Raw genomic sequence first — 27,834 nt, forward strand, 5'->3', positions numbered from 1 at the left:
TGGGCTCCTTCTGCTTGTAAGGCCCTCCACTTTACCTGACTTCTCATCCTCCAGGCTCAGCCTGGGCTCTTTCTCCTTGAGGAAGCCTTCTCTGACACACCCCCTGCCTCAGGTTTGTGTCAGGTGCCCCTTCTGTCTATATCATAAAACATATTGAATATACTGTCTATAACCTATTTATCTTAATAATAGCTACCATTCACTACAGGCTCTCCAAGTGCCAGGAACTCTAATAAGCAGAGTTGGATTAAAATTTTTAGAGGTCATGGGGTGCCTGGGTGGCTCAGTTGTTAAGCATCTGCCTTCAGCTCAGGTCATGATCCCGGGGTCCTGGGATCCAGCCCCTCATCGGGCTCCCTGCACAGTGGGGATCCTGCTTCTTCCTCTCCCTCTGCCTGCCGATCCCCTTGCTGGTGCTCCCTCTCTGTCGAATAAATAAATAAAATCTTTAGAGGTCCTTTGTCAAGCCATTCCCACTTCTGGAAATTTATCCTACACTTCAGCAAAGTGACTCCTGTAGAAAGACACTCCCTACAGCATTGTTTGTGATGGCAAAGTATTAGAAAACCTCAATATCCACTGGTGGGGAACTTGAATAAGTTACACAACATCTATATAATGGAAGTGAGCAGCTGTCAAAAAACAATGGGTCAGTTATTTGTGTGCTCATACTGAATGATCTCCAAGGTATACTGCTAAGTGAAAAAAGCAAGGAGCAAAACAGTGAGAAGAGTAAACATTTGTACAAAGAAGTTTTCAGGGGTGCCTGGGTGGCTCAGACGGTTAAGCGTCTGCCTTCGGCTCAGGTCATGATCCTGGGGTCCTGGGATCGAGCCCCGCGTCGGGCTCCCTGCTCCGTGGGAAGCCTGCTTCTCCCTCTGCCACTCCCCCTGCTTGTGTTCCCTCTCTCACTGTGTTTCTCTGTCAAATAAATAAATCTTAAAAAAAAAAAAAAAGTTTTCACATAAAATTTAGAAGGCCGCATATGAGAGTAACTAGGTGACAGAGAGACTTTTTACCTAATACCCCTTTGTACCTTTTGAATGTTGAAGTATTTGAATGCATTACCTATTCAAACAAAGTTAAGCATGAAAAAAAATTTAAAGGCCTTCAGAAAGCCATAGGATGAGGGGCGCCTGGGTGGCTCAGTTGGTTAAGCGACTGCCTTCGGCTCAGGTCATGATCCTGGAGTCCCAGGATCAAGTCCCGCATCGGGCTCCCTGCTCAGCGGGGAGTCTGCTTCTCCCTCTGACCCTCCCCCCTCTCATGCTCTATCTCATTCTTTCAAATAAATAAATAAAATCTTTAAAAAAAAAAAAAAAAGCAAGAAAGAAAGCCATAGGATGAGAAAGATTAGGTGATCCCCTATTTAATCAATATAAAAATAAAAATGAATATGAGGAAGTCCAACAACATTTAGATTTTTTTCAAGATGACTTCTGCTATGTTTCTGTGAAATGTCTAATACCAAGTTCCTTCCATTTCCTCATTGTATTTTGTGTCTCTGCTTTATTAGTACCCTCAGGACATGCCTGGTCTACTAAAGGCCAATCCACAGCAGATGTTCATTAGATCCAGTGACAACACTGTAGTTTTTTTTTTTTTTTAAAGATTTTATTTATTTATTTGACAGAGAGACATAGCGAGAGCAGGAACACAAGCAGGGGGAGTGGGAGAGGGAGAAGCAGGCTTCCCGCAGAGCGGGGAGCCCGATGTGGGACTCGATCCCAGGACCCTGGGATCATGACCTGAGCCAAAGGCAGATGCTTAACGACTGAGCCACCCAGGCGCCCAACACTGTAGTTCTTAACACACGGAGTATGCAAGGGTCGTGACCCTTTGGTTCTCCTCCTGCCTTTCTGGCTGCTCCTCCTGAGTCTCTTTTCCCAGTTCCTCCCCTGCTGGTTCTTAAAATGCCTTAATGTTCTGTTCCGGATCCTCCTCCAGTTCCCTGCATTCTTACTGACTCTCATGGCTTCAATTTATACCTACAGGCAGATGATCCAGTTTCTTTTTTTCTTTTTTTAAGATTTTATTTATTTATTTGACAGAGAAAGACACAGTGAGAGAGGGAACACAAGCAGGGGGAGTGGCAGAGGGAGAAGCAGGCTTCCCACGGAGCAGGGAGCCCGACGTGGGGCTCTATCCCAGGACCCTGGGATCATGACCTGAGCTGAAGGCAGACGCTTCACCGACTGAGCCACCCAGGTGCCCCAGATGATCCAATTTCTATCCCCACAACATATTTCTCTCCAAACTTTAGGCTGACACATCCAACTGCCCACTGGGCCACTCCTCCACATTCCTGGAAATACCATGCTCTCAAATTAAGTCACTGTGAACCCTGCCCTCCTCCAGTGGTCCTTACCTCAGGAGACTGGCATTATAACCTATCTACCACTTTCTCCAGTCAGAATTGGCCTCATGGTTAATGGATTCTCCACCCCTCAACTCTTAAGCCTTTCTGAATGTTTTTTCAAACTTCCCTTTTCTTTCAACCTTTGCTATTTCCCAGTTGGGGCTGTCATCATTTCTCACCATCATGATTTTTACAAGTCTTCCAACTGGGATCTCTGCCTCCAGTCTTGCCCCCTGCACCCCACACCCCATCTATTCTCTATTCTGCAGCCAGAGAAATCCTTTTAAAATGCAACTGATCAGGGGCGCCTGGATGACTCAGTTGGTTGAGCATCTGACTCTTGATTTTGGCTCAGGTAGTGATCTCAGGGTCCTGGGATCTAGCCCTGCCTCAGGCTCCACTCTCAGCAGGGAGTCTGTTGGAAATTCTCTCTCCCTCTCCCTCTCCTCCTGCTTGCATGCTCTTGTTCGCTCCCTCTCTCTATAACATAAATAAATCAATCTTTAAAATGCAACTGCTTGGGGGCGCCTGGGTGGCTCAGTTGGTTAAGCGACTGCCTTCAGCTCAGGTCATGATCCCAGGGTCCTGGGATCGAGTTCCACATCAGGCTCCTGGCTCAGCGGGGAGCCTGCTTCTCCCTCTGACCCTCTCCTCTCTCATGCTGTTTCTCTCTCGCTCGCTCTCTAATAAATAAATAAATAAATAAAATCTTTAAAAAAAATAAAATAAAATAAAATGCAACTGCTTGTTTCCTTCCTTTTAAAAACCTTTTTTCTGGGGCACCTGGGGAGTACAGTTGGTTAAGCATCCAATCCTTGGTTTCGGCTCAGGTCATGATCTCAGGGTCATGAGATTGAGCCCGGCATTGGGCTCAGCACTCAGCACGCAATCTGCTTGAGACTCTCTCTCTCCCTTTGCCCCCCCTCTAAAATAAATAAATCTTTGGGGCACCTGGGTGGCTCAGTTGGTTAAGCGTCTGAGCGTTTGGCAGGTCATGATCCCAGGGTCCTGGGATCAAGCCCCGCATTGGGCTTCCTGCTCAGTGGGGAGCCTGCTTCTCTCTCTGCCCCTCCCTCCTGCTCTGCTCTCTAGCTCTCAAATAAAATTTAAAAAAATAATGAAATAACCAAATCTTTAAAAAATAAATAAATAAAACGTTTTTTCTTCCTCCTGACTTCAAGAAAAAGTCCAAGTTTGTTAATTTGGCATACGAGACCCTGCATGACCTAGTAGTCCCCACTCACCATTCCAGCCTCATTTCTCAACACCTACCTCTCACTCGCCCTCAGCACATGCTCTGTGCTCTAGCCAGAACATGCTTCTCTCAGACCTTGGAACCGTCTGCTTTCTCTCAAAGCATGCTGCTAAATGAAACAAGTACTCGGCAGTATGTAAGGAAAAGTCCTGAAACTTGGGCCCCACCAAACACCATAAGTCCCGAGTCTGGTTCCCCACTCCAGTCACCCAATCATTCTTGTTGAAAACATGTGTATTATTCACTTCACCCTCAGGGCGCCTGGATGCTCAGTTGGTTAAGCCCCTGACTTGTGATTTTAGCTCACGTCATGATCTCATGGGTCCTGAGATCGAGCCCCGTGTCAGACTCTGTGCTCAGCAGGGAGTCCATTTGGGATTCTTTTCTCTCTCGCTTTCCCTTTGCCCCTCCCCCCACTTGCATGCACACTCTCACTCTCAAATAAATCTTTTAAAGAAATTCACTTCACCCTTTATCTCCCTTAGTGCCAAAGACAACTGAAGTGAAAACCCACTATATCATCTACATTTCTCAACTGCCTTCCCTCAAACTGGCATCAGCAGATGAGCAGTGACTCCAGTAATCAGTTCTCACTCCTGCACCCACAGGGACTGCTTTCCCATCCTTGAGTCTATATTTTCTTGGTGACCAGAGAGAGAGGGTGCTTCTTTAGGCATCAGGTGTGACTGTGCAAAGTAGAGCAGGGAAACAGGGACCTCACCCCAGAATCCAGCACAGCAGTTCCAGTTAAAGGGAGCTCTCCTGTGCAGACTTATGACCCATGCTCAGCCACTCTAGGTCTTTCTATAAAATAATTAATCATCCGAGGCAGTCCAGTCACTTCCCCAAGTCCCTTCCAGGAGCATGTGCCTAAGATTTACAGCCTGGCAGGGCCCACATGATGACAGGGAAAGCACAAGCAAGGTGCTGCACGGACCTTCCTTCAGTACCACCACCAGAGGTGGGGGGCAACAAGCCCTTCAGGAGTAAAACAAACAATGGGTAACCAACTGCAACTGCAACTCAGGTAGCTCTGAAAAATAGTGATTCAAGTTTTTGAGGAAATAAAGCTCCTTGAGGGCTGTCAAAAAAGGCCCCTGAGAAATTTATATTTAAAGTGTTATATTAACTTAGGAGCTTATGGCACTTAAAAGGGACAAGACAGATAGTTAACAAAGTCCCTATTCCTCACACAGTTAAACTACAGAGGTCAACAAACTACCTTATCTTTAAGTCATTTATTTGGCCAGCCCATTTAAATAATTACTGGGAATTTCTCATTTGCAGATACAAAAATACCAACATAATAACTCTGTATGTTATACCAAGTATGGTAATCCACTCCTACTTACTCTGTGGCAGTGAGTGGATGCAGGTATTAGAAGGGAGGTAACAGTTAAAGAAGGAATCATGTATTTATTGACCGTTTACCATACTGCTAAGAAACCAGAGAAAACCAGGGCTCAGGGTGAAGCATCTTACCATGTCACACACCGAGTCAGGACTGAGTGCGAAGCTGGCCCTCTATCCCACACTGACCAGCACAGCACAATCTCCAGGGAAGCCCATGAGCTACTTGTGGGTGTGTAAGAACAAAACACCTTGGCTTGGGGTATGGAGCCCCGTGGAGACCAGGTGAAAACGTAACACAAGCAGCTGGATTAAGAAACAATTTTTGCAGACAAATTAAGCAGATAAATCAGGAGAAAACTCCCATATTACAGGAGCAAATGAATTTCTCTAACAGACCTGCACCTGTAGAGATCATCAGCCTCTTCAATACCAGGTACAACGCAAAGGCACTGAGCACAGCCATGAACGACAGAGGCATGAATGACACGGTTAGAAGGATCTTTTGAGTTATGTCCCTCTCGTTTGTTTCCCCCCCCCCCCAAAAAAGAAACTGAGGCCAAAGAGGTCAAAAGACTTATTTAAAGCCATACTGTGAGCAGGTGACACAGCCAGACCAGAAGCTAAGTCTCCTATTTCCACTATTCCAACCTAAAATTGAATCAAAAACTTGGGAAAAACATGGGAACAGGCAAACTGGATCACACTTAGACCAGCATCATTACCAAGAGAAATCCCAAACAGATGTTATGGGAAGTTGTCCTCCTGCTGTTGGAAACCTTGGGGTTAGGCAGACTATAAAGTTTTGTTTGTTTGTTTGTTCATTTTGTGGACCTACCATTAGATAATCTACTGGTTTTGGTTACCTCTTTATATTTCCTACATAATACTGCTGATTTAATCAGGTCCACAGTTAAAACTTCTACATTGTAGGAATTACACTACCATTTTGAACTAACCACTGAAATTCTTGCCTCGTCCAGCCCCAGGTAAGTTCTCACTGCTCATTGCTCTCTTAGCCCATGTTACTCCAGGAAACAAGCTCCATGCCATTTATCTTCACTATTGCTCAGCTGACTTTCATTCTTCTCTAAATGACTTTCTATCATGTTTCCTTCAGTGCTACATTCAAGTTTTTCCCCTATTTCTTCAGCCCCCCCAACTGTTTTCTGCTGCCACTTACTCCCTCCCAGCTGATGACCTGCTTTCCACCTTGATGAAGCTGAGGTCATTTGGCTTAGGTTTCCTCCACTTCCTCCTCCTCCTGTCAAAACTGCCCCATCGGGGCGCCTGGGTGGCTCAGTCATTAAGCGTCTGCCTTCGGCTCAGGTCATGATCCCAGGGTCCTGGGATCGAGCCCCGCATCGGGCTCCCTGCTCCGTGGGAAGCCTGCTTCTCCCTCTCCCACTCCCCCTGCTTGTGTCCCCTCTCTCTGTGTCTGTCTCAAATAATTAAATAAAATCTAAAAAAAAAACCAACCTGCCCCATCTTTTCACAGTTTTCTCTTTCCAACTTCCTCTCAGAGGAAGAAGTAGTCTTCTTTCCTTCGCAGGCTAAGTCCTCCACCCGTAATAAGCTTCCACCACTTCCCAGGCTGCATCTCCAGCTTCCTCTCCGCAGGCTTCAAGTGCAGCGCCCATGCTCAGATCGCCCGCATCCTTAATTACAACAAACCCAAACGAAGCAACTTGGACCCACTCAAACCTATCAGGCTGGCTCCCCTTCCTCGGCCGCCCTGCCACAGTATCAACGGCAGAGTCGAACCCTGCAACCACGCCTCCTCAGTCAACTTGCTCCTTAGGCTTTTTCCGCCTAGCTTCCTCCCTTTGCACCCAGACTTTCTGAAGTCACCAGTGGTTTCCTTGTCACATATGGAATCCTCTTCCTTTGGCTTCATTTCCTTAAACTCCCTGCAGCATTTGACTGCTGACTCACCTGGGTTTCTTGAAACTGTTCTATGACTCTCAGAGCACCGACCTCACTGGTTTTCCTTCTCTACTTAACTGCTTCTTTGCTGACTCCTCTTCTTCCCCCTGACCCCCAAAGAAGACATTCCCCAAATCAGGCTTCTCTTTTTCAATGCACTCCGAATGGAGTCCTACTCGGGAATCCGTTCCTGCTCCTAAGGGGGATTTAGCTGTCATTGCTATACAGATACCCCACAAATCTCCACCTCTAGCCATGGCAACACTCCTGAGATTTCCAACTTCCTGCTGGATGGCTTCAGCTGACTTAATCCATTACACACTCGAAATCTGTTTTTCTCAAATGAATCTATTTTTATTCTATCCCAGATGATTCTTTTTGATTTTCCTATTTCTTCTCTGAAGACTCTCAGATTCTAAGCTTTTAGGAGAATTTCTGGCTCTTACTTTTGTCTTATTTTCACACTGAATCAGTTGCAAAGTCTACTGATTTTATGTTTAAAAGTATCTCTATCTCCACTGCCTTAATTCAGACCCTCACTGACACTTTTCTGGGCTATGGTAAATCTGACAGGTTTCTGAGCTCCAGAATCTCCTTCCATTCATGTTAAATAAACACTGGATTAATCTCTGCTGAAGCACAGCTCTAATTACACGGTTCCCTCATCATCTTCAGCGGCCCCCAATCTACCTTCTGAGTCAGCTCCTATTTTCTCTGCACGTACCCTATGCTTCAGCCACCTGGACCACTCACTGCTATCTCAACATGTCTCCAGATCTTTATTCATATTGTTTCCTGCTTCAAAGGCCACCTCCCATTTCTGAATGTCCTGATTCTATCCATCTTTCAGTGCTCGGCTCAAATGCCACTTCTGTGAAGCTTTCTGTAGTCCTCTGAACATTTACTTGTACCCACCTAACGCCGCATACTTATATTTCTCTCATTTTTAACTAGTTGTGTCTACCTTAACTCTAATAACCTGGAAGCCTCCTTAAAGCCTGAATCCTCTTTAGCATTTAGTACTTAATAGGGATTCAATACATGTTTGCCAAGTGACAGGAATACACCTTCCTTAGTATTTTTGGATTTGGTGAAGAAGCAATGTTCACTTTATATATACATGGTACAGTGGGAGCAAGAAGTCCTAGGTTTGACAACTTGTTCTGCTGTGTGGCCTTTGGATAAAACATTTAATCTCTCATAGCCTCAGTTTCCCTATCAAGTAAATTACAGTATAGTGCCTACAGATTAAAGTACTGAGAAAGTACTTAGAACCCCTAGCACAGTTACACATACTTAGCATAGAGAAAATATTTTCCAAAGATGGGCCACAACAATATAACCTATCCCACATGTTTTTTTTTTTTTTTTTTAAGTAGGCTCTACGCCCAATGTGGGACTTGAACTCATGACTCTGAGATCAAGAGTATCATGCTCTATCAACTGAGCCAGTTTTAAGATTACTTAAAAATAAAATCCTGGGGCACCTGGGTGGCTCAGTTGTTAAGCATCTGCCTTTCAGCTCAGGTCATGATCCCAGGGTCCTGGGATCTAGCCCTGCTTCGGGCTCCCTGTTCGGTAGGAAGCCTGCTTCTCCCTCTCCCACTCCCCCTGTTTGTGTTCCCTCTCTTGCGGTCTCTCTCTGTCAAATAAATAAGTAAAATCTTGAAAAAAAAATCTTTTAAAAATAAAATCTTAAAAAAAAAAAAAGATCAGGGTGCCTGGGTGGCTCAGTCCGTTAAGCGTCTGCCTTTGGCTCAGGTCATGATCCCACAGTCCTGGGATTGAGTCCTGCGACAGGCTCCCTGTTCACTGGGAAGTCTGCTTGTCCCTCTCCCTCTGCCCCTCCCCTCCACTCTCCTTCCACCCCACCCCTCCCTGGCTCATGCTCTCTCTCTCAAATAAATAAATAAAATCTTAAAAAAAAAAAAAAAGATTGTTGTTTTGAGCCACTAAGTTCTGGGGTGACTGTTACAGAGCAACAGATAAACTAAAGAATTGGTAATACCTCCAGCTATTATTAATATAATGCCACTGTAAATTCCAGTCAGTTTCCTCCCACCCTTTACTTTTTCAAACTGACAAGACCTCATCTTTTTACTGTAACCTCACATAGCAGGCATCATTCTTTCATTTAACATAATAAGTGCTTACTCTGGGTCAGACCCCATTTTAAAATGACTCTGGAAGAGAACAGTGAACAAAACAAAATCCCTGCCTTGTGAAGTTTTTAGCCTAGTCAGGTAGAGAGACAGCCAAATGAATCTATAATGTTAAATAACAATTATTAATGTAATTTAATAAATTACAGTAATTTATACATAAGGGCTCTCATGTTTATTACTTGTCCTTCTAGAAACTAAAGGAATCTATATTCTACCAGAAAAGTACAGGGGCGCCTGGGTGGCTCAGTCGTTAAGCGTCTGCCTTCGGCTCAGGTCATGATCCTGGGGTCCTGGGATCGAGTCCCACATCGGGCTCCCTGCTCAGCAGGAAGCCTGCCTCTCCCTCTCCCACTCCCCCTGCTTGTGTTCCTGCTCTAGCTATCTCTCTGTCAAATAAATAAATAAAATCTTAAAAAAAAAAGAAAAGTACAAAGTATTTTGAACCATCTCAGTTTAAAATAAAGGATGGAATAATATTTTCTGTTTTGTTTCCAAAACATTTCTGAACAACACCTCATGCATTTGTTGGTCTTTCTGGCCACAGTGGCCAAGTAAATCTATAAATGCCAGGTCCCTTCATTAGATCTTAATTGCTCATTTTATCAAAGTAATTTGGAATTTTTTTGTTGTATCATTAAGGTTCTGGATTCACCTCTTAAATTTGTATAATTAATAGGGGCGCCTGGGTGGCTCAGTCATTAAGCGTCTGCCTTCGGCTCAGGTCATGATCCAGGGTCCTGGGATTGAGCCCCGCATCGGGCTCCCTGCTACACGGGAAGCCTGCTTCTCCCTCTCCCACTCCCCCTGCTTGTGTTCCCTCTCTCACTGTCTCTCTGTCAAATAAATAAAATCTTTAAAAAAAAAAATTGTTTAATTAATATTTTAGTTTGCACTTTCCAGTTCCTAAATGCAGTATCTTGTTATTGTTAAAATACTTATGCTTTTCCCAATGGTTTATATAGATTAGTAAAAATTTCCTGTAACTTTTCCCCAAGCACTTGGTTCTTCTCAATATGGATGAATATAATGTGCTTGTATTATGTGAATCAATGTGAAAAGAAAATATAATTTACAAAAATAAAAGTTGAAGCAACTTTTAAATATACATACCTCATAAAAATACATTTGCATTCTGCGATATACATTTATTTAAACTCACTTCCAAACTTGACTATCCTGTTTATTTGCCTATAGCATTTTCTACCTATTCTTGAATCTCAAAACAAAAAGAAACCAAACACACCAAAAAAAACCCCACTCACACAAATCCACTAATATATTTTCTGGTTATAAAAGTCATAGATACTCATTGTGGAAAAGTTGGAAAATTCACACTTAACAAATGAATAAAGAAATGAATGCCCAGAGGCACCTGGCTGGCTCAGTTGGAGGAGCATCCGACGCCTGATCTTGGGGTCATGAGTTTGAGCCCCAAGTTGGGTGTAGACATTATAAAAAATAAATAGGGGTGCCTAGGTGGTGCAGTTGGTTGAGTGTCTGACTCTTGGTTTTGGCTCAGGTCATGATTTTGGGGTCATGAGATCGAGCCCCACTTTGGGCTCTGCGCTGAGTGTGGAGTCTGCCTGAGATTCTCTCTTCCTCTCTCTCTGCCCCCCGCCATTTGTGTGATTACTTAATCTCTTTCTCTCTCTCTCCCACTCACACACATACCGCATAAAGAAAATGTTAACAATCACACAAAAATATTTCCATCATCACAGAAAATTCTACTGCACACTGTTTCACTACTATACTGCCTCCCAGGACTGGTTTTTGTAGTGGATACATCTGGTCTCTGTCCATGGGACTACAATTCCATTGACCAGGCAAATATACATACATGAAATGACAAACACAAGGCCAGTTAAAAATAAGAGAATATGGGACGCCTGGGTGGCTCAGTCGTTAAGCGTCTGCCTTCCGCTCAGGTCATGGTCCCAGGGTCCTGGGATCAAGCCCCGCGTTGGGCTCCCTGCTCCGTGGGCAGCCTGCTTCTCCCTCTGCCACTCCCCCTGCTTGTGTTCCCTCTCTCGCTGTGTCTCTCTCTGTCAAATAAATAAAATCTTAAAAAAAAATGAGAATAAACCACAAATATTAATCAAAGTTCAAAGAAATAAAGAGATAACTACAGGTTGATATGGAAAAGCCTTCATAAAGGAGACAGATATTTACTTATTGACTTAATTCATTGAGGGATACGTATACATCGCACTAGGCACTGTAAGGGCCTGACCTAAGCAAGATTTAGAGGCACTACAGTTTGATAAGGAGATTAACTGTCAATCACCACCCTCCCCCCATTTCTGTCATTAATGAGCTGTATGATATTGGGATCTCTAGTCCTTATGAAGGGGATGATCTCATACTTCCAGTCCTAAAGTGCTGTGATCCAAAGAGAAGAAAAAGGCACCAGAGAGTAAGTAAAGCAACTGAAAAAGATCCAAAGTTGACAGAATGAGCTGTGTTCCCAGAACACAGAGTAGACCCAATGGTGATTTTGCGTTGAGGGAACAGTCACTCATTCGACATACATTTACTGAGTGCCTACTACGCGCCAGGGACTGTTCTCAAGTGATAAGGATACAACAGTGCTCAAAACAGATAAAAATCCCTTTTTTTCCCCTAGAATCTGGCATTCTAGAGGGGAAACAAGTAATTCAAAAAATAATTAAGATGCTATATTGTATGCCAGGTGATGATTAGTGCTACTGAGTAAAATGAAACAGGAAAAGGGATAGGCAGTTTCAGGAAGTAGCTATTTTAAATGAGGGGTTCAGGGCCGCCTGGGTGGCTCAGTCAGTTAGGTATCTGCCTTCAGCTCAGGTCAGGATCCCAGAGTCCCCAGATCAAGCCCCACGCTGGGCTCCCTGCTCAGAGGGGAGTCTGCTTCTCCCTTTCCCTCTGCCCCTCCCCCTGCTCCTTCTCCCTCTGTCTCTCTCTCTCTCTCTCTTGCTCTCTCTCAAATAAATAAAATCTTTTAAAAAATTATAAATGAGGGGTTCAGGGAAGGCTCAATGAAATCTGAGCCAAGACCTGAAGAAAGTGAGGGGCTGAGTGAAGCAGAGGTCTGGGGGCAGAGCAAAGAGCAGCAGATAGCTGTAGTGAGGCAGGAACAGAGGAGACCAAGGTGGCAGAGTAGGGAAAGGCAAGAATGATTTGTTCTAGACTGATCTCTAGGTCTGAGTGTGGAGACACAGATTTCAGAATTGAAGGGAACTTTATAGGTCATTTAGTACAACTAACCATTAGATTATTAAACGCATCCTACTCTGCCCAAGTGACCATCTTGTCTTGGCTTGAACTATTTTATTTTTAAATATTTATTTATTTATTTACTTATTCATTTATTTAAAGTAAGCTCTACACCCAATGTGGGGGGCTTAAACTCACCACCCCGAGATCAAAGGTCAGACCATGCTCTACTGACTAAGCCAGCCAGGCACCCTGGCTTGAACAATTTTAGTGTATTTATCTACCTCCACAGACCAAGATAGCCTATCCATCCTTGAACAACCCTGCTTTTAGACTTTAATTAGCACAGAAATCTGTTTTCTAGTAATGTCTACTCTTTATTCTTTTTAGGGACACTCTGTACACTACATGCTTCAGATGTCTGAAGATGAAAACCTTCAAGTCTTCTCTCATATTTCTCTTCTCTTTAGGTTAAAGTTAACTAGTTGTTTTAACTCTTTTCTAAGTGACATGGCCTTATGTCATGTAACAGTAAGTTAGGGAGTCTCAAATGCCAGCCAGAAAAACTGACTTTGGGTAACTTATATTATGTAATATAGGATTTATTGGAGAGATACAACGTAGGGCACAGAACTGAGGAAAAGCTAAAGAATCAGGTCTTTGAGGGGCGCCTGGGTGGCTCAGACATTAAGTGTCTGCCTTCGGCTCAGGTCATGGTCCCAGGGTCCTGGGATCGAGAGCAACATCAGGTTCCCTGCTCAGAGGGAAGCCTGCTTCTCCCTCTCCCACTCCCCCTTCTTGTGTCCCTTCTCTCACTGTGTCTCTCTCTGTCAAATAAATAAATAAAATCCTAAAAAAAAAAAAAAAGAATCAGGTCTTTGGAAACAAACACAAAGCAGCTCTAATATCCACATATTAGGAATTAATCCATGGTTGTGATGAAGGAGGTTTGTCACTGTGTCATTCAACCTAAGATTCAAATTAAAGGAGGAACACGTCTATTTGCCTAACATCTATTGGCCTAACTTGGTCACGTGCCCACCACTTAACTCGGTTAGGGATGGACTGTTTCCTCAAAGCAAAACGGAGTTGCTATTCCCAGAAAAACCTAGACTAGACGCTGAGCCGACCAAAACAACTTATGTACACTAAACTCTCTCAAAATGTGATGCCTCAAATCCAACATAAGAATCAGGTATGGAGGAGGAGCAAAGCCAAGGTATTCCCCCCACACTTGCTGTATGAACCTTGGGCAAGTTACCAAACTCTGCCTCAGTTCCTATCTGTAAGACAGCGATGGTCACAACAACACTTTGTTGTACTTGTGGCAACCAAATAAGAAAATGTATGTGAAAAGCTTTATAAACTCAAAGCTCACTATAGTAGCCAACACTTATTGACCATCTGTCGCATACAGAGATTATTTTAGGTAATCTTCAAAACAACCCTATGAAGTAGACGGTTAGGAGCACAAACTCTGGAGTCTGACTAGCCAGGTTCAAATCCTCACTCCGTCACTTATTTGTGTGACCTTGAACAAGTTACTTAGCATGTCTGTGACTGTTTCCTCACCTTAAGTGGGGGTAATTCTAATAATATACAGTGTGATTGTGAAGACTGAGGTAATATAAGTAAAATTCTTAGACCTATGCCTAGTATATAATAAACACCCAATAAATATTAGTAATACTATGACTGGTGGTAGTAGTAGTAGTAGTAGTAGTAGTAGTACTTATCCCAATTTTACAAATGAGCAAAATGAGGCACTGGTAAGTTATAGCACTTGAATCAAAGTTTATTTATTTATTTTTAAAAGATTTTATTTATTTATTTGACAGAGAGAGAGAGAGCGAGAGCAGGAACACAAGCGGGGAGTGGGAGAGGGAGAAGCAGGCCTCCCGCCAAGCAGGGAGCCCGACGCAGGACTCGATCCCAGGACCCTGGGATCATGACCTGAGCTGAAGGCAGATGCTTAATGACTGAGCCACCCAGGCACACCAAGTTTTCAAAGTTTAAAGTGGTAGAGCAGAATTTGAACTTCATTGTAGGTACTCTTAATTACTATACTCCACAGACTTGAAGTGAAAAAAAAAAAAAAGTGGTATTTGGACTTTAACCCTAAACTCAAGTCACACAAATTAAGGATATTTACAAATGAAACTCAAACATAAGAAGAGGGAAATGAACTGCTTATACATATCTTTAGAATTTTACTAGAAGCCTAACCAGCTATCTAGAAAAGACCAGGAATACTCCTATCATTTTGTTAAGAAAAAGTCTTCTCTTAGCCCAGTTGGAAATCAGGCCCTTCCCAGGGGTAAGCCTTCTGATTAGAGCTTTCAATCTTTTTTTTTTTAAGATTTTATTTTTAAGTTATCTCTATAACCAACATGGGGCCTGAATTTATAACCCCAAGATCAAACGTTGCATGCTCCACCAACTGAGCCAGCCAGGCACCCCTTAATCTCATTTCTAATGTTACTCTTATGGACAAAGTTATTTAATGATTCCAAAGAAGTTAACTTCCCAAAACAATTCACATTAGCAGAGGAAAAAAACACACACAGAATACCTGCATCACACTGAGAAAAAGGAGAAATGTGTTTATAACTGTGAGAGAGGCATAATGTTAGAAGACCCAGTTAACTGTGCCTACCAAAAAAAGTAAATGTCACTCCTCATTTATGAATTAAGACCATCAAGGAACCTAATGTTCAAAAAGAAGGAGAGGTGATTATACGTATACTAGTCAAACAATAGTGTCTTCAAAATCAGTTCATAAGCGGGCGCCTGGGTGGCTCAGTCATTAAGCGTCTGCCTTCGGCTCAGGTCATGATCCCAGGGTCCTGGGATCGAGTCCCGCGTCGGGCTCCCTGCTTGGCGGGAGGCCTGCTTCTCCCTCTCCCACTCCCCCTGCTTGTGTTCCTGCTCTCGCTATCTCTCTGTCAAATAAATAAATAAAATCTTAAAAAAAAAATCAGTTCATAAGCCACACTAAAAGTAAGCTTCATTCAGTCTTATGGTACTGAGAGTACTACCATGTTCTGAATACAACATCCTATGAGGTATTCATTCATCAAATATTTACTGATCACCTACCACTGTTCTAGAAGAGGTGAGGTGGTGAAAAAATAAAGGCCCTACTCTCATAGAGCTTACACTGTAAGCATGTATTTTAAAAAAAGAAATTGAGGCTCAGTTCCCAGCTCTGTTAGACTCTAAAACCTACACTACATATTTTGTTTTTATTTATTTTTATTTTTTTTATTTTTAAAGATTTTATTTATTTATTTGAGAGAGAGAGAATAAGAGAGAGAGAGCATGAGGTGGGGAGGGTCAGAGGGAGAAGCAGACTCCTCACTGAGCAAGGAGCCCGATGCGGGACTCGATCCCGGGACTCCAGGATCATGACCTGAGCCGAAGGCAGTCGCTTAACCAACTGAGCCACCCAGGCGCCCTACACTACATATTTTGACTGTATCATCTCCCACTGGCAAGATACAGCTTCTCCTAAAAATCCACACCTAAACATGCAGTCCTGACAGCCCTGTCTGCAACAATTTAGGGTTCCTCTCTGTTGGCAGTTCAGTGTCACTTTCTCAGTGAAGTGTTCTTCCCCCAACTTCCAACAGCAAAGACTGCTGGGTCAGCAGTTTAACACATCATACTGACAAGAATTAAATTCTTTTTCTCCTTCATTAGTCCCTAAACTCCCTCAGGGCAAGAACCATGTCTCAGCCTCTTTGTTATGTCTAGAAGATGGTACAGCAAATAGCCAATAAGTAGCTGAGTGGAGCTCATGAGAACATTTCGACAAAGTAGAAGGTGGAAGCTAGATTGCAATGAACTAAGGAGTCAAAGAAAGAGAGGGGAATAGTGTTTGCTCTTCAAGAACAAGTCGAGAAAGGAAAAGGAGGGAAATGGAAGTAGTCTGAAGGAGAAATGTGATCACAGGAAAGTTTTTTACTTTTTTAAGAATGAGAAAAATTTGAATATATTTGTTGGTAAGGTAGTGCAGCATAGTAGAAAGAACAGGGATGGCAGAGTCAGATAGGCTTGAATTTGAATTCTGGCCCTGTCACTTACTATGTCTGTAGGCAAATCTGCACTTCAACTTACACATAAAATGAGAATGATAATACCTACACCTCACGGTGACAATGACAGCATGTGGCAAACAGAAGTAATCCAATAAATGGTATCGATGACTATTACTATATGCAGAAGCCCGGACTCTGGTGTTCTAACCCCTCCTACATAGCTTGTGCTTCAATGCAGATTTCCTATCTCAGTCTATATGTAATATGTGATGGCAAAGAAACAGGATCCTTATTTCTTCTGTGTGTACCACCCTCTGTGCTATTCCACTTCTTTGTGACAGTCTGGATGAGCTCATGAATGGCTACTATGGAAAACTACTGATGTCACCAGCTGAGGAAATAGAGACAATGTGGAGAAGCAGCAGATGAAACTGATGTTAAATCATCAAATGTACAAGATTCTGGGCTCCTGCCAAAACTCATTGAGAACTAGGAAGAGAGAAACCGAAAACACACACACACAGAACATTGTTTAACTTCCTAAGCCAACAAGGTGTTCCCAGCATCCACCCCAGGCACAGAAAGATGGCTGTATGATAAAAGAGATGGTTCTCGGGGCGCCTGGGTGGATCAGTCAGTTGAGCGTCCGGCTCTTGGTTTAAGCTCAGGTTGCGATCTTACAATCGTGGGATCAAGCCCCGCATGGGGCTCTGCACTCAGTGCAGAGTCGGCTTCAGATTCCCTCTCTATCAAATAAATAAAATCTTTAAAAAAAGAGAGAGAGGGAGAGAGAGATAGTTCTCTCCTGAGTTCCTTTCTCAGTATTTCACCTTCATGTCAGATTCATTTCTGTGAGGTGCTACTCCAGTACACCAACTTTTCTGTCATCTGGCAAGTTCCCAAATTCACAAGATTAGGTATGCTTTTTTTATATTAAAATAATTTTTGTTCACAGCCTTTTAAAGTTAATGCTCTCATGCTCACATCAGTAGCACATATACTAAAGTTAATGCTCTGATCATGGGTCATGTTCACCTGTTACCATATCTGATCAACAGAAACACCTCACACCCTCCTCCTAACCGAATCACACATCTCCATGCTTAAAAAGGGACACAGGGAAGAGGACTAAAGCCCAGGCTACTGTGACAATTAGTGATGAAAAGGCTACATACAGCTAGGATTATCGGAATACAGGAAAGATACTGACTTCCATTTAGAATCGATTACAAATTAATCATGGAGAACAGAAACGAATATATAAAACAAAGATGATATAATTACTGGTTAGAGTTCAGAGAAAACTGGAACATAAGGAAAAGAAGATGAGGAAGAAAAGTAGGAAATGTATGTGTATCTACAAACTTTTCTTTTTTTTAAAGATTTTATTTATTTGACAGAGAGAGACACAGTGAGAGAGGGAATACAAGCAGGGGGAGTGGCAGAGGGAGAAGCAGGCTCCCCGCTGAGCAGGGAGCCCGACGCGGGGCTCGATCCCAGGACGCTGGGATCATGACCCGAGCGGAAGGCAGACGCTCTACGTACGACTGAGCCACCCAGGCGCCCCATGTATCTACAAACTTAATTACAGGGGCGCCTGGGTGGCTCAGTCGTAAAGCGTCTGCCTTCCGCTCGGGTCATGATCCCAGCGTCCTGGGATCGAGCCCCGCGTCGGGCTCCCTGCTCAGCGGGGAGCCTGCTTCTCCCTCTGCCTCTGCCTGCCTCTCTGCCTACTTGTTCTCTCTCTCTCTCTGTCAAATAAATAAATAAAATCTTTAAAACAAAACAAAACTCAGAAGTCCTTCAACAAAATTAAAAAATTAAAAAAAAACTTAATTACAAACATAATCACTAAAAGCTACAAGTAAGGGCACCTGGGTGGCTCAGCTGATTAAGCGTGTGACTGGGTTTCGGCTCAGGTGGTGATCTTGGGGTCGGGGGATCGAGCCCCAAATGGGGCTCTGTGCTGAGGACGTAGTTTGCTTCAGATTCTCTCCCTCTCCCTCCATCCCTCCCCCGGTCTGCTCCCTCTAAGATAAATAAACAAAACACACACATATATATAAAATAAAAGCTACAAGTAAACAAGTCAAAATTGGAAATTCAGTTTTTGTGAATCAGAGTCTTACCAGGAACTTGAGTTTACCAAGAAAGAAAAAGGGTAAAGAATATTCCAGGACACTTCTTTTTGTTTGTTTGTTTTAAAGATTTTATTTATTTATTTATAGGACAGAGAGAGACACAGCGAGAGAGGGAACACAAGCAGGGGGAGCGGGAGAGGGAGAAGCAGGCTTCCCGCCGAGCAGGGAGCCCGACGTGGGGCTCGATCCCAGGACCCTGAAATCATGACCTGAGCTAAAGGCAGACGCTTAACTGAGCCACCCAGGCGTCCCTTTTCTTTTCTTTTTAAATTGTATTTATTTATTTGACAGAGAGAAAACAGCGAGAGCGGGAACACAAGCAGGGGGAGTGGAGAGGGAGAAGCAAGCCTCCCACCGAGCAGGGAGCCCGATGCGGGGCTCGATCCCAGGACCCCGGGATCATGACCTGAGCCGAAGGCAGACGCTTCACGACTGAGCCACCCAGGCGCCCCCCCAGGACACTTTTAATAACCCACCAAAACCCAAAAAGCCAGCAACCCACCACAAATTTCATGTGCAGCACAAGACTGGAAACCGACAGTCACCCGTCGCAGAAAAGAAACTTTACAACATCTTTTCTTCCTCCATATAAAACCCATCCTGGATCATTAGGTATAACTTTCGGAATTCCAATCCTAACTACTCTGAGTGACCTCGGCTAATAGATGCCTCAGTTTCCCCAATGTTAAAATACACACATTACAGCGAGTCTCGGCCCGAATCCGAGCCTGTGTTCTGACTCCGCACCTGAATCTTCAACGTCAAGTCACGAGTTAAGCCTGAGGAAGAGCCCGCAGCTTAAATGTGCCCGAGGAAAAGAAAAGAAAAGAAAAAGAAAAACAGTCCCCCCTGCCTCCCCCGCCTGAGGTGCGGTTTCTGTAAAACCGCTCGCAGCTGCGGAGGGGGAGGTATGTACTCGGGCTCGAGCCCCCAGGACACGGAGGCTCGGGCGCCGGTGGCCCCCGCTCCCGCTGGTCGCGCGGGAGGCCGCCCCCGCCCCGGGCGGGGACGCGGGGGCTCAGCGACACGCGGGTCCGAGCCCCGCCGCCGCCCCGCACCGCCAGAGCCCGCGCCTGGCGCCCCCGGCCGGCGCCCCCTCCCACGCGGGCACCGCGAGGTCCGGCCCCGCCGCTCTCCCGGCCGCGGGCGGTGCTTCTCCCCTCGCCTGCCCGTCAGTCCGTCCGTCCGTCAATCGGTCGGTCCATGGCCGCCCCCGCGACCCCACCTGAGGGGCAGGTGAGGGCGCCGGGCTCCACAGACCCAGCGAGTCTCCGCCGACCTCTCCCTCCGCACACTCACCTGCCCCGCGCGGGACGTCCAGCTGCCCGGCCGCCGCCAGCCGGCCCCCACCTCAATGCCAAGCCGGGTCGGCTCGCGGCTGCACAGCTCAGACCCAGTCGGCGCTCGGTGGCGCCACCGCGCACGCGCGCCGAGCCGAGCGGGGGAGGGGGGTTGCCGTTGAGGATGCTGGGGGCTGTAGTCCTCCGGGGCCAGTGGACTGCGGCGGCGCTGGGGTCTGCGCGCTCCCGGACCGCACACACGAGGCTCCTTTCCAAGCTGAGACTCGGTCCCCCGGCGGACATGGGGGGTGGGGGAAGGGGGCGCACAGAAGCCCTTCGGAGCTCAGCGATACCCACTGGCCTTCGTCTGCACTGCAGCCCGAGGAGCTCAGGGCAATATGGGCTGCACCAGAGGTTAAGGATGCGGGATAGATGGGACGCCTGGGTGGCTCAGTTGGTTGGGCGTCTGCCTTCGGCTCAGGTCATGATCCCGGGGTCCTGGAATCGAGCCCCGCATCGGGCTCCCTGCTCGGCGGGAAGCCTGCTTCTCCCTCTCCCACTCCCCCTGCTTGTGTTCCCTCTCTCGCTGTGTCTCTCTGTCGAATAAATAAAATCTTTAAGAAAAAAAAAAAAGTATGTGGGATTGATGGGGCAGGACTCTGGAAAAAGAGCGGCCCTTACTTGATGCTCATTTTCTAAATATTTAAGTGCCTTCTTCACAGGTGTACAAAACCAGCCCTAGACCAGCCTGAACCACTCTTACACAAGTCACAGGCCCTGCAAGGAGCCACAAATTGGAACAAACTTGGTTGAGGGCCTGCCGGAGAAATTCACTCTCCAGGCATGTATAATGCAGTGGGTGCAGTCAGAGGCTGCGTTTGGGTCATTCAACCATGCTAACGCTTAGCTCATCCATAAAATGAGAGTGTGAACTTATGGTTGTGAGAACTAGATGCTGTTTGAGAAAATGTTAAAGTACAGTACAAATGAACAGTCCAGGAAGATAGCAGGCCCATCCCCATTTGATATCCAGGTCCTAGTAGATGTCAGATTCTATCCTGAAAAGAATGTGTTGGGGTGCCTGGTGGCTCAGTCTGTAGAGCATGGCACTCAATCTTGGGGTTGAAATTTGATCCCCATGTTGGGTGTAAAGATTACTCTTAAAAAAATAAAATCTTAAAAAAGAAAAAGAAAACGTGCTTACCACCTTTTAGGAAGGTCATCAAAAGCTACAATAGTATTTCAGGAATGTTCTTTTAGAAATTTCTCCCTACCCTGAAGAGATAAATTTAGTTTTAGAGCTGCTTATTAACCTAAGCATGGGTTCCCAATGGTGTTCCAAGGGAGTGATGCCTGGGTCAAGGAATGGAACCATCGTCCACACAGATAGCAAGGCAAACTCAGTTGTGACCTCACTGTATTATGCTCACTTTGCAAAGCAATTTCATGTTATTTAACGTCCCTGTGAAAGCTGGGTGAATTTTATCATTTGAATTTTACAGAGTACACTGGCAAAACTAGTTAAGTGGCAGAGCAGAGATCTGCACCCAGTTTCTGGGGCCAAGTTCACTTTCCTTCTCAAATTCTGCTTTCTTAAACTGAACAACGCCGCCCCCCCCCCCAACCCATTGCCTTAGAGCAATGAATTCCAGCCTTTTAAGTGTGGTAACATCCTTTTCTCTCATCTCACAACTGTTGCAGGAGCTATGTTTCTTAAGTTTATCTTTGTGGGGGAACACAATTTCTTGAGACAGTTGTCATGTCAGTGTCAAAACTCAATGGTTAAGTAATGCTAGCTTCAGCACGGTCCCCTTAGGTTTTTACAATGAACGATTAGCATTTCATCTTTGCAACTTTCCCTACACACTTAATAGGGAATTAAGAACTTGTCAACACTTACTAAATAAAGCTTCTAGCCCTCCCCTGGCATTCCAGTGGAACATTTATCAAAGATCAATACTGGGGCGCCTGGGTGGCTCAATCGTTAAGCAGCTGCCTTCGGCTCAGGTCATGATCCTGGGGTCCTGGGATCGAGCCCTGCATCAGGCTCCCTGATTGGCAGGAAGCCTTCTCCCTCTCCCACTCCCCCTGCTTGTGTTCCCTCTCTCGCTGTGTTTCTCTCTGTCAAATAAATAAATTTAAAAATCTTAAAAAAAAAAAGATCAATACTGGGTAGGCCAGGGGCACCTGGCTGGCTCATTCTGTGGCACATGCGACTCTTATAATCTCAGGGTGGTGAGTTCAAGCCCCACATTGGGTGTAGAGATAATATAAAAAAAAAATACTGGGAAGGTCCAACAGCCACAGGAGATAGAAAACCAGTACTTCCCTTTTAAAAAATGGTAGACTAGCTAACAATTCTATGAAACTTCCTTATTTGTAAGTTCTGTGTGAGAATTCTATATACACATTTCACCTCCATTAGAGAACAAAAGAGAAAGAAAAATGCCACATTCTTAAAAGCTTCCTAGGACGCCACTCAAGGCAAAGCCTTTCTCAATTTGTGCCACAGGAAGGGTGGATGGAGCCAGGCATATTGAAGAAATTCAGCCAAGCACCAAGCTGGTGGGAAGAGCAGCATCTGTATCATGATGAAGGGTGGATTACAAGATGATAAAACCAAGGGAAGCAGAGTGGATTTGTTGAAGTTACATCTCAAGAGCACCTTTTCTCAGTGGTACTTAATGAACTTTGCATGTATTCAGATGTTAAACGGTATATATCCCATTACTGAGGAGCCATTCAGCACTTTGCTCCATAAGCTCCAGGAGGGCAGACTGGCTTGTTCACCGTTGTACTCCCAGTATACAGTAGGGTGCTGAAAAAAAAATGTGTTCATGTATGAAATCGGGGGGCGCCTGGGTGGCTCAGTTGGTTAAGCAGCCGACTCTTGATTTCGGTTCAGGTCATGATCTCGGGGTCCTGGGATCGAGCTCCATATCAGGCTCCACGCTCAGCAAGGAGTCTGCTTAGGACTCTCTCTCCCTCTCCCCCTCCCTCTCAAATAAATAAATCTATTTTTTTTTAATTTTATTTATTTATTCATGAGAGACAGAGAGAGAGGCAGAGGCAGAGGGAGAAGCAGGGTCCCTGCGGAGCAGGGAGCCCGATGCGGGACTCGATCCCAGGACCCTGGGATCATGACCTGAGCTGAAGGCAGACGCTTAACCGACTGAGCCACCCAGGCGTCCCTCAAATAAATAAATCTTAAAAAAAAAAAGTATGACATCTGGATCAGAAACAAGATATCTTATAAATACCTATTTCTTCCAGGTTATCACTAAAGAAATGCTTTTCTAAACATGAAATATGATTTAACCCCTTTCTTGAAAGAAATGAGTAACTTATTTAAGGAACTATGGAATGAATCCCTTTGAGATCTGTTCTTTATGTTTGCATTTCTGCTTTATATATTTTATTTTTTTAAAGATTTTATTTTTAAATTATCTCTACCCCCAACGTGGGGCTCGAACTCACAACCCTGGGATCACAACAATCACTTGCTCCACCGATTGAGCCAGCCAGGCGCCCCTGCTTTATGTATTTTAAGTACACCCGGCCTGTGCTCTACAATCGGCACTATCCTAATTACAACTTTTTAAAGTTTAAAGCGAAACTACTAGTTAAACAATTAGTGTTTAAAGCCGTGGGAGAGGCATAACACTTTCCCATGGTTTTAAACTTCTCAAGACCCTAGAGCCACAGCAACGAAAGGCTAGATCATTTGTGGATGGAAACACTCGGGTCAGTCATGGTCCCCAAATTCTGTCTTGACTTCGTTATGTTCCAGATTAGCTAAATTTGAGCTAAATTTTGTGTCCATTAGACCACACCTCTGATAAAGAACATACCTTGTAAGTAATATATATGAATCCCAGTACTTAAAAATGCTATCATGACGAAATGTAATTTGTTCTATATGGGAATCCTAGAACAAAAAAAGGACATTAGCTAAAAACTAAGGGCTTTATTTGATAATGTACCAATATTGGTTCATTAACTGTGATGACTATACCACACTAATGCAAGACGTTAATAAGGAACATCAAGTGTGGCATATGGGAACTTTGTACTATCTTTGCAATATACAAATATTCTAAAATTTAAATAAAAATTGCATTAAAAACTTGAAAAAAGGGGCGCCTGGGTGGTTCAGTTGGTTAAGTGTCTGCCTTTGCCCCAGGTTATGATCCCAGGGTCCTGGGATCAAGCCCCACGTCGGGCCCCCTGCTCACTGAGGGGGGGTCTGCTTCTCCCTCTGCCCCTCCCTCCACTTGTGCTCTCTAATAAATAAAATCTTAAAAAAAAAACCCTTGAAAAAATACACAAAAGCCAAAAGAAAATAAAAACCACCTTAAACTCATCACCCAAGAAACCACACAGTGTTTCATTATATAACTTTATTATTATTTTACTTTCTCTCTCTCTCTAAGTAAACTCTATGCCAACATGGGGCTTGAACTCATGACCCCAGGATTAAGAGTCCCATGCTCCACCAACTGAACCAGCCAGGTGCACCAACTTCTCCTATTTATTTTTTATGCTGGCTCATTCCCCATTCTTTGGTTGGGGTTTAAGTTCAGAATATACTCTCTGCCATGGCAGGCAAACCAAAACAACAGCATCCTCCTCAAATGTTAGCCTGCTCCCCGACTGGCTGGTGAACTCTCCCCAGCTCAGAAAGGAAAATGACATTTCCTGAGTACCTTCTTCACGTCAGACTCTATGCTACGCAATTTCAGTCAGCTAGTGCTCACATCTATCCAGGATTCACATCACCAATCTGGAGGCACTGTACCTGTGCTTCCACTTAAGGACATGAGACTCTTCTGGTTATCAAATGCCAGGGGAAGAGAGCAGTATGTACCTGGGTACCCGTCTGCGGCTGAACAGAAGGTGGTTACCTCACAGTCTGCCCAGATCCTGATTTCTGGATGATTCAAATCCTGGAGTTCAGATCACTGGTTAACTGAATTCAATCTAATTTTTGAGAAGGCCTGAGTGCTCTCTTCTCAGCCAACCTGCAGTCCACCCAAACGCCCTTAATTAAAATGTTACACGGGGGGGTTGCCTGACTGGCTCAGTCAGTGGAGTATGTCACTCTTCATCTTGCAGTCCTAAGTTTGAGTCCCACGTTGTGTAAAGATTACTTAAAAAAAAATTTTAGGGGGCGCCTGGGTGGCTCAGTTGGTTAAGCGACTGCCTTCGGCTCAGGTCATGATCCTGGAGTCCCGGGATCGAGTCCCGCATCGGGCTCCCTGCTCAGTGGGGAGTCTGCTTCTCCCTCTGACCCTCCCCCCTCTCATGCTCTATGTCTCTCATTCTCTCTCTCTCAAATAAATAAATAAAATCTTTAAAAAAATAAAAAAATTTTAGGGGCACCTGGGTGGCTCAGTCGTTAACCTGGGTGGCTCAGTCGTTAAGCGTCTGCCTTCGGCTCAGGTCATGATCCCAGGGTCCTGGGATCGAGCCCCACATCGGGCTCCCTGCTCAGTGGGAAGCCTGCTTCTCCCTCTCCCACTCCCCTTGCTTGTGTTCCTGCTCTCGCTCTCTCCCTGTCAAATAAATAAAATCTTTAAAAAATAAAAATTAAAAAATTAAAAATAAGTAAAATTTTAATTAAAAAATAAAATCTTTTTAAAAAATGTTAAATGGGAAGGGCACCTGGCTGGCTCAGTTAGTGGAGTATGCAACTCTTGATCTTGGGGTTATGCATTCAAAGCCCCACGTTGGGTGTAGAGATTACTTAAAAAAATTAAAAAAAAATTTTTTTTTAACGTTAAATGGGAAAGTAAGAGCAGATAACAAAATTACCCTTGATAGTATAATTTAAGCATGTTAATATAAAAACAAAAGAGACTAGAAGAGGAAAGAAGACATTATAAACCCACCCAAATAGCCCAGGAAGAAAAACCAGCCAAACCACCAATTACTAGAGATCAGAGGTCTAACAATCACAAGACTGTCATCTTATTTCCTTATTTTCTGTGAGAAAATTCAAGTAAAATCCATGGTATCCAGTATCCCCAGTGTGTCTGGTGTATAACATAAGTTCTCAGATCAGCTGAGTTAATGATCAAATGAGTTAATTCTTTGCACCAGACCCAGCAGTTTCAAACATCCCCTCAAGATTCACACGATAGGGGGGCTGCTGGGGGGCTCAGCTGGTTTAAGTGTCTGCCTTCGGCTCAGGTCATGTTCCTGGGGTCCTGGGATCAAGCAGCTCATTCGGGTTCCCTGCTCAGTGGGGAGCCTGCTTTTTCCTCTCCCTCTGCCCCTCCCCCCCAACTTGTGCTCTCTATCTCAAATAAATAAATAAAAAATCTTTTAAAATATATATATTTTATTTATTTATTTGAGAGAGAGACAGAGAGGATCATGACCTGAGCCAAAGGCAGTTACTTAACCGACTGAGACACCCAGGTGCCCAAAAAAAAAAAAAAAAAAAAAAAGATTCATACGAGAGGAATAATAGACTGTTTCTGAAAGAGTTGAGACCTTCTATGGCTCCATGCTCTCCAAGCTTGCTTGCTACCCCGAACTGCATTTAGAATTTGGTTTCAAGGATTGTCTCCTAGTCTCCTTTCCAATAGGTTGAGCTCTTTACTCCAGACTACCTTTGATTGTGTATGGTTGGAGTCAACTCAGCCTCTCTTCCCTCTCAACATTCCCATTCCTGACAACTAGGTAGTCTGGCTTCTGATTGAGCTGAAGGGAAAGAATGTGGTGGGGTAGAGGGAGAATCACTAACTCATGGCAGCTTCACTGTCTGGGCCCAAACCAGCCTCTCAACAATGGGTATGGGTCTCAATTGTGTCTCTTGGGGGGATGCCTGGGTGGCTCAGTCAGTTAAGCGTCTGCCTTTAGCTCAGGTCATGATCCCAGGGTCTTGGGATCAAGTCCCAAATTGGGCTCCTTACTCCATGGGGAGCCTGCTTCTCTCTCTGCCTGCTGCTCCCCCTGCTTGTGCTGTCAAATAAATAAAATAAAATAAAAATTGTGTCTCTTGAGACAACAGCTACCTAAGTCACTCTTCTCCCTCAAAGTGGTATTTGAAGCGCTGACAAGTTTTCTCTTAAAGGATGAAGTGCCCTAACATTCCTTCGCCACTCCTCATAGGACAAGGTCTCCTTTGGAGGTTGGCTCTCTAGTTTATCTCTGTTCCTCAGACTGGGTGTCCAAAATGGAACATAATGCCATGGGTGTGGAACAGTAAGACTACAGTGGAGTTTAAGCCTAATTTACTTACATTTATCTTAATTTTTTCTTCTTAGTTTTGGCCACATCATTTCAATCTACTTTAGGTTAGATAAAATTTTAGTTATCTTACCAAATACATGTATCAGTTAATTGTCCTAGTTCTGTGTTATCTGCAAATCTGATAAATACACTTTCTTCATTTTCATCTATGCTGAAACAATATGTAGAATTGCACAGGGCTAAGGACAGAGGTCTGTGGACTAACACCAGTGCTCTCCTTCCTAATGATCTTCTTTGGCTACAGCTGGTTCAATCACCTATCAATCTGTGTAACCAGGATTAAAGATTGTCAAATGCCCTGATGAAATCAACAGACCCAATTAGCATTTCTCCGACATACAAGCTTTACCAAAAGATAAAGTGAGTTTGGGTACAACTTGAGCTGAGTAAGCCTGAAAATTTACTGTAGCTCTGACTTTCATTATATATTCTGGCAAAACATAACTGGATACCAAAGGTATCCAACCATACTGAATCAGAGTCCAGTTATTTTGCTAGACACAGATCAAATTTACCAATTTGATCTCATCAAATTATCAGATGAGAGGGCCAGTTTGCTTACTCCCTCACAATCAAGTGAGCATGTGAAACTAGGCTGGCTGGACACCATGCCTGAAAGAACAGAGCAAACTATGAACTACAGGCTGTGTTGCTGTAGAAAACAGAGTCCAACTCAACGTAATTTTTTTCTTTTTCTCTTTTTTAAAGAGAGAGAGAGCAGGGAGAGGTGGGGAGGGGCTGAGGAAGAGGGAGAATCTTAAGGTCCCACACCCAGCACTGAGCCTGATGCCCACGGGGCTCCATCTCACAACCCTGAGATCATGACCTGAGCCAAAATCAAGAGTCAGACGCTTAACCGACTGAGC

General features: G+C 44.4%; 1 protein-coding gene across 4 annotated transcripts in view; it reads right to left on the reverse strand.

The window, feature by feature from the left end:
- The window catches only part of SGSM3 (small G protein signaling modulator 3), a 50,359-nt gene extending 30,480 nt beyond the window's left edge, over positions 1-19,879 (reverse strand). For 2 of the 4 annotated variants that reach the window (XM_045872478.3, XM_045872477.3), the window contains exon 1: positions 19,728-19,879. The gene's annotated coding sequence lies outside the window, so the exon portion shown is untranslated. The remainder of the gene's footprint in view (positions 1-19,727) is intronic. The other 2 variants (XM_045872480.3, XM_064590575.1) reach the window with 2 other exon arrangements.
- Between the last annotated feature and the right edge of the window lie 7,955 nt (positions 19,880-27,834).

This window comes from Mirounga angustirostris, unplaced genomic scaffold (assembly GCF_029215605.1).
Source record: "Mirounga angustirostris isolate CCGP_5_RB_7025 unplaced genomic scaffold, mMirAng1.0.hap1 SCAF_5, whole genome shotgun sequence".
NCBI lineage: Eukaryota > Metazoa > Chordata > Mammalia > Carnivora > Phocidae > Mirounga > Mirounga angustirostris.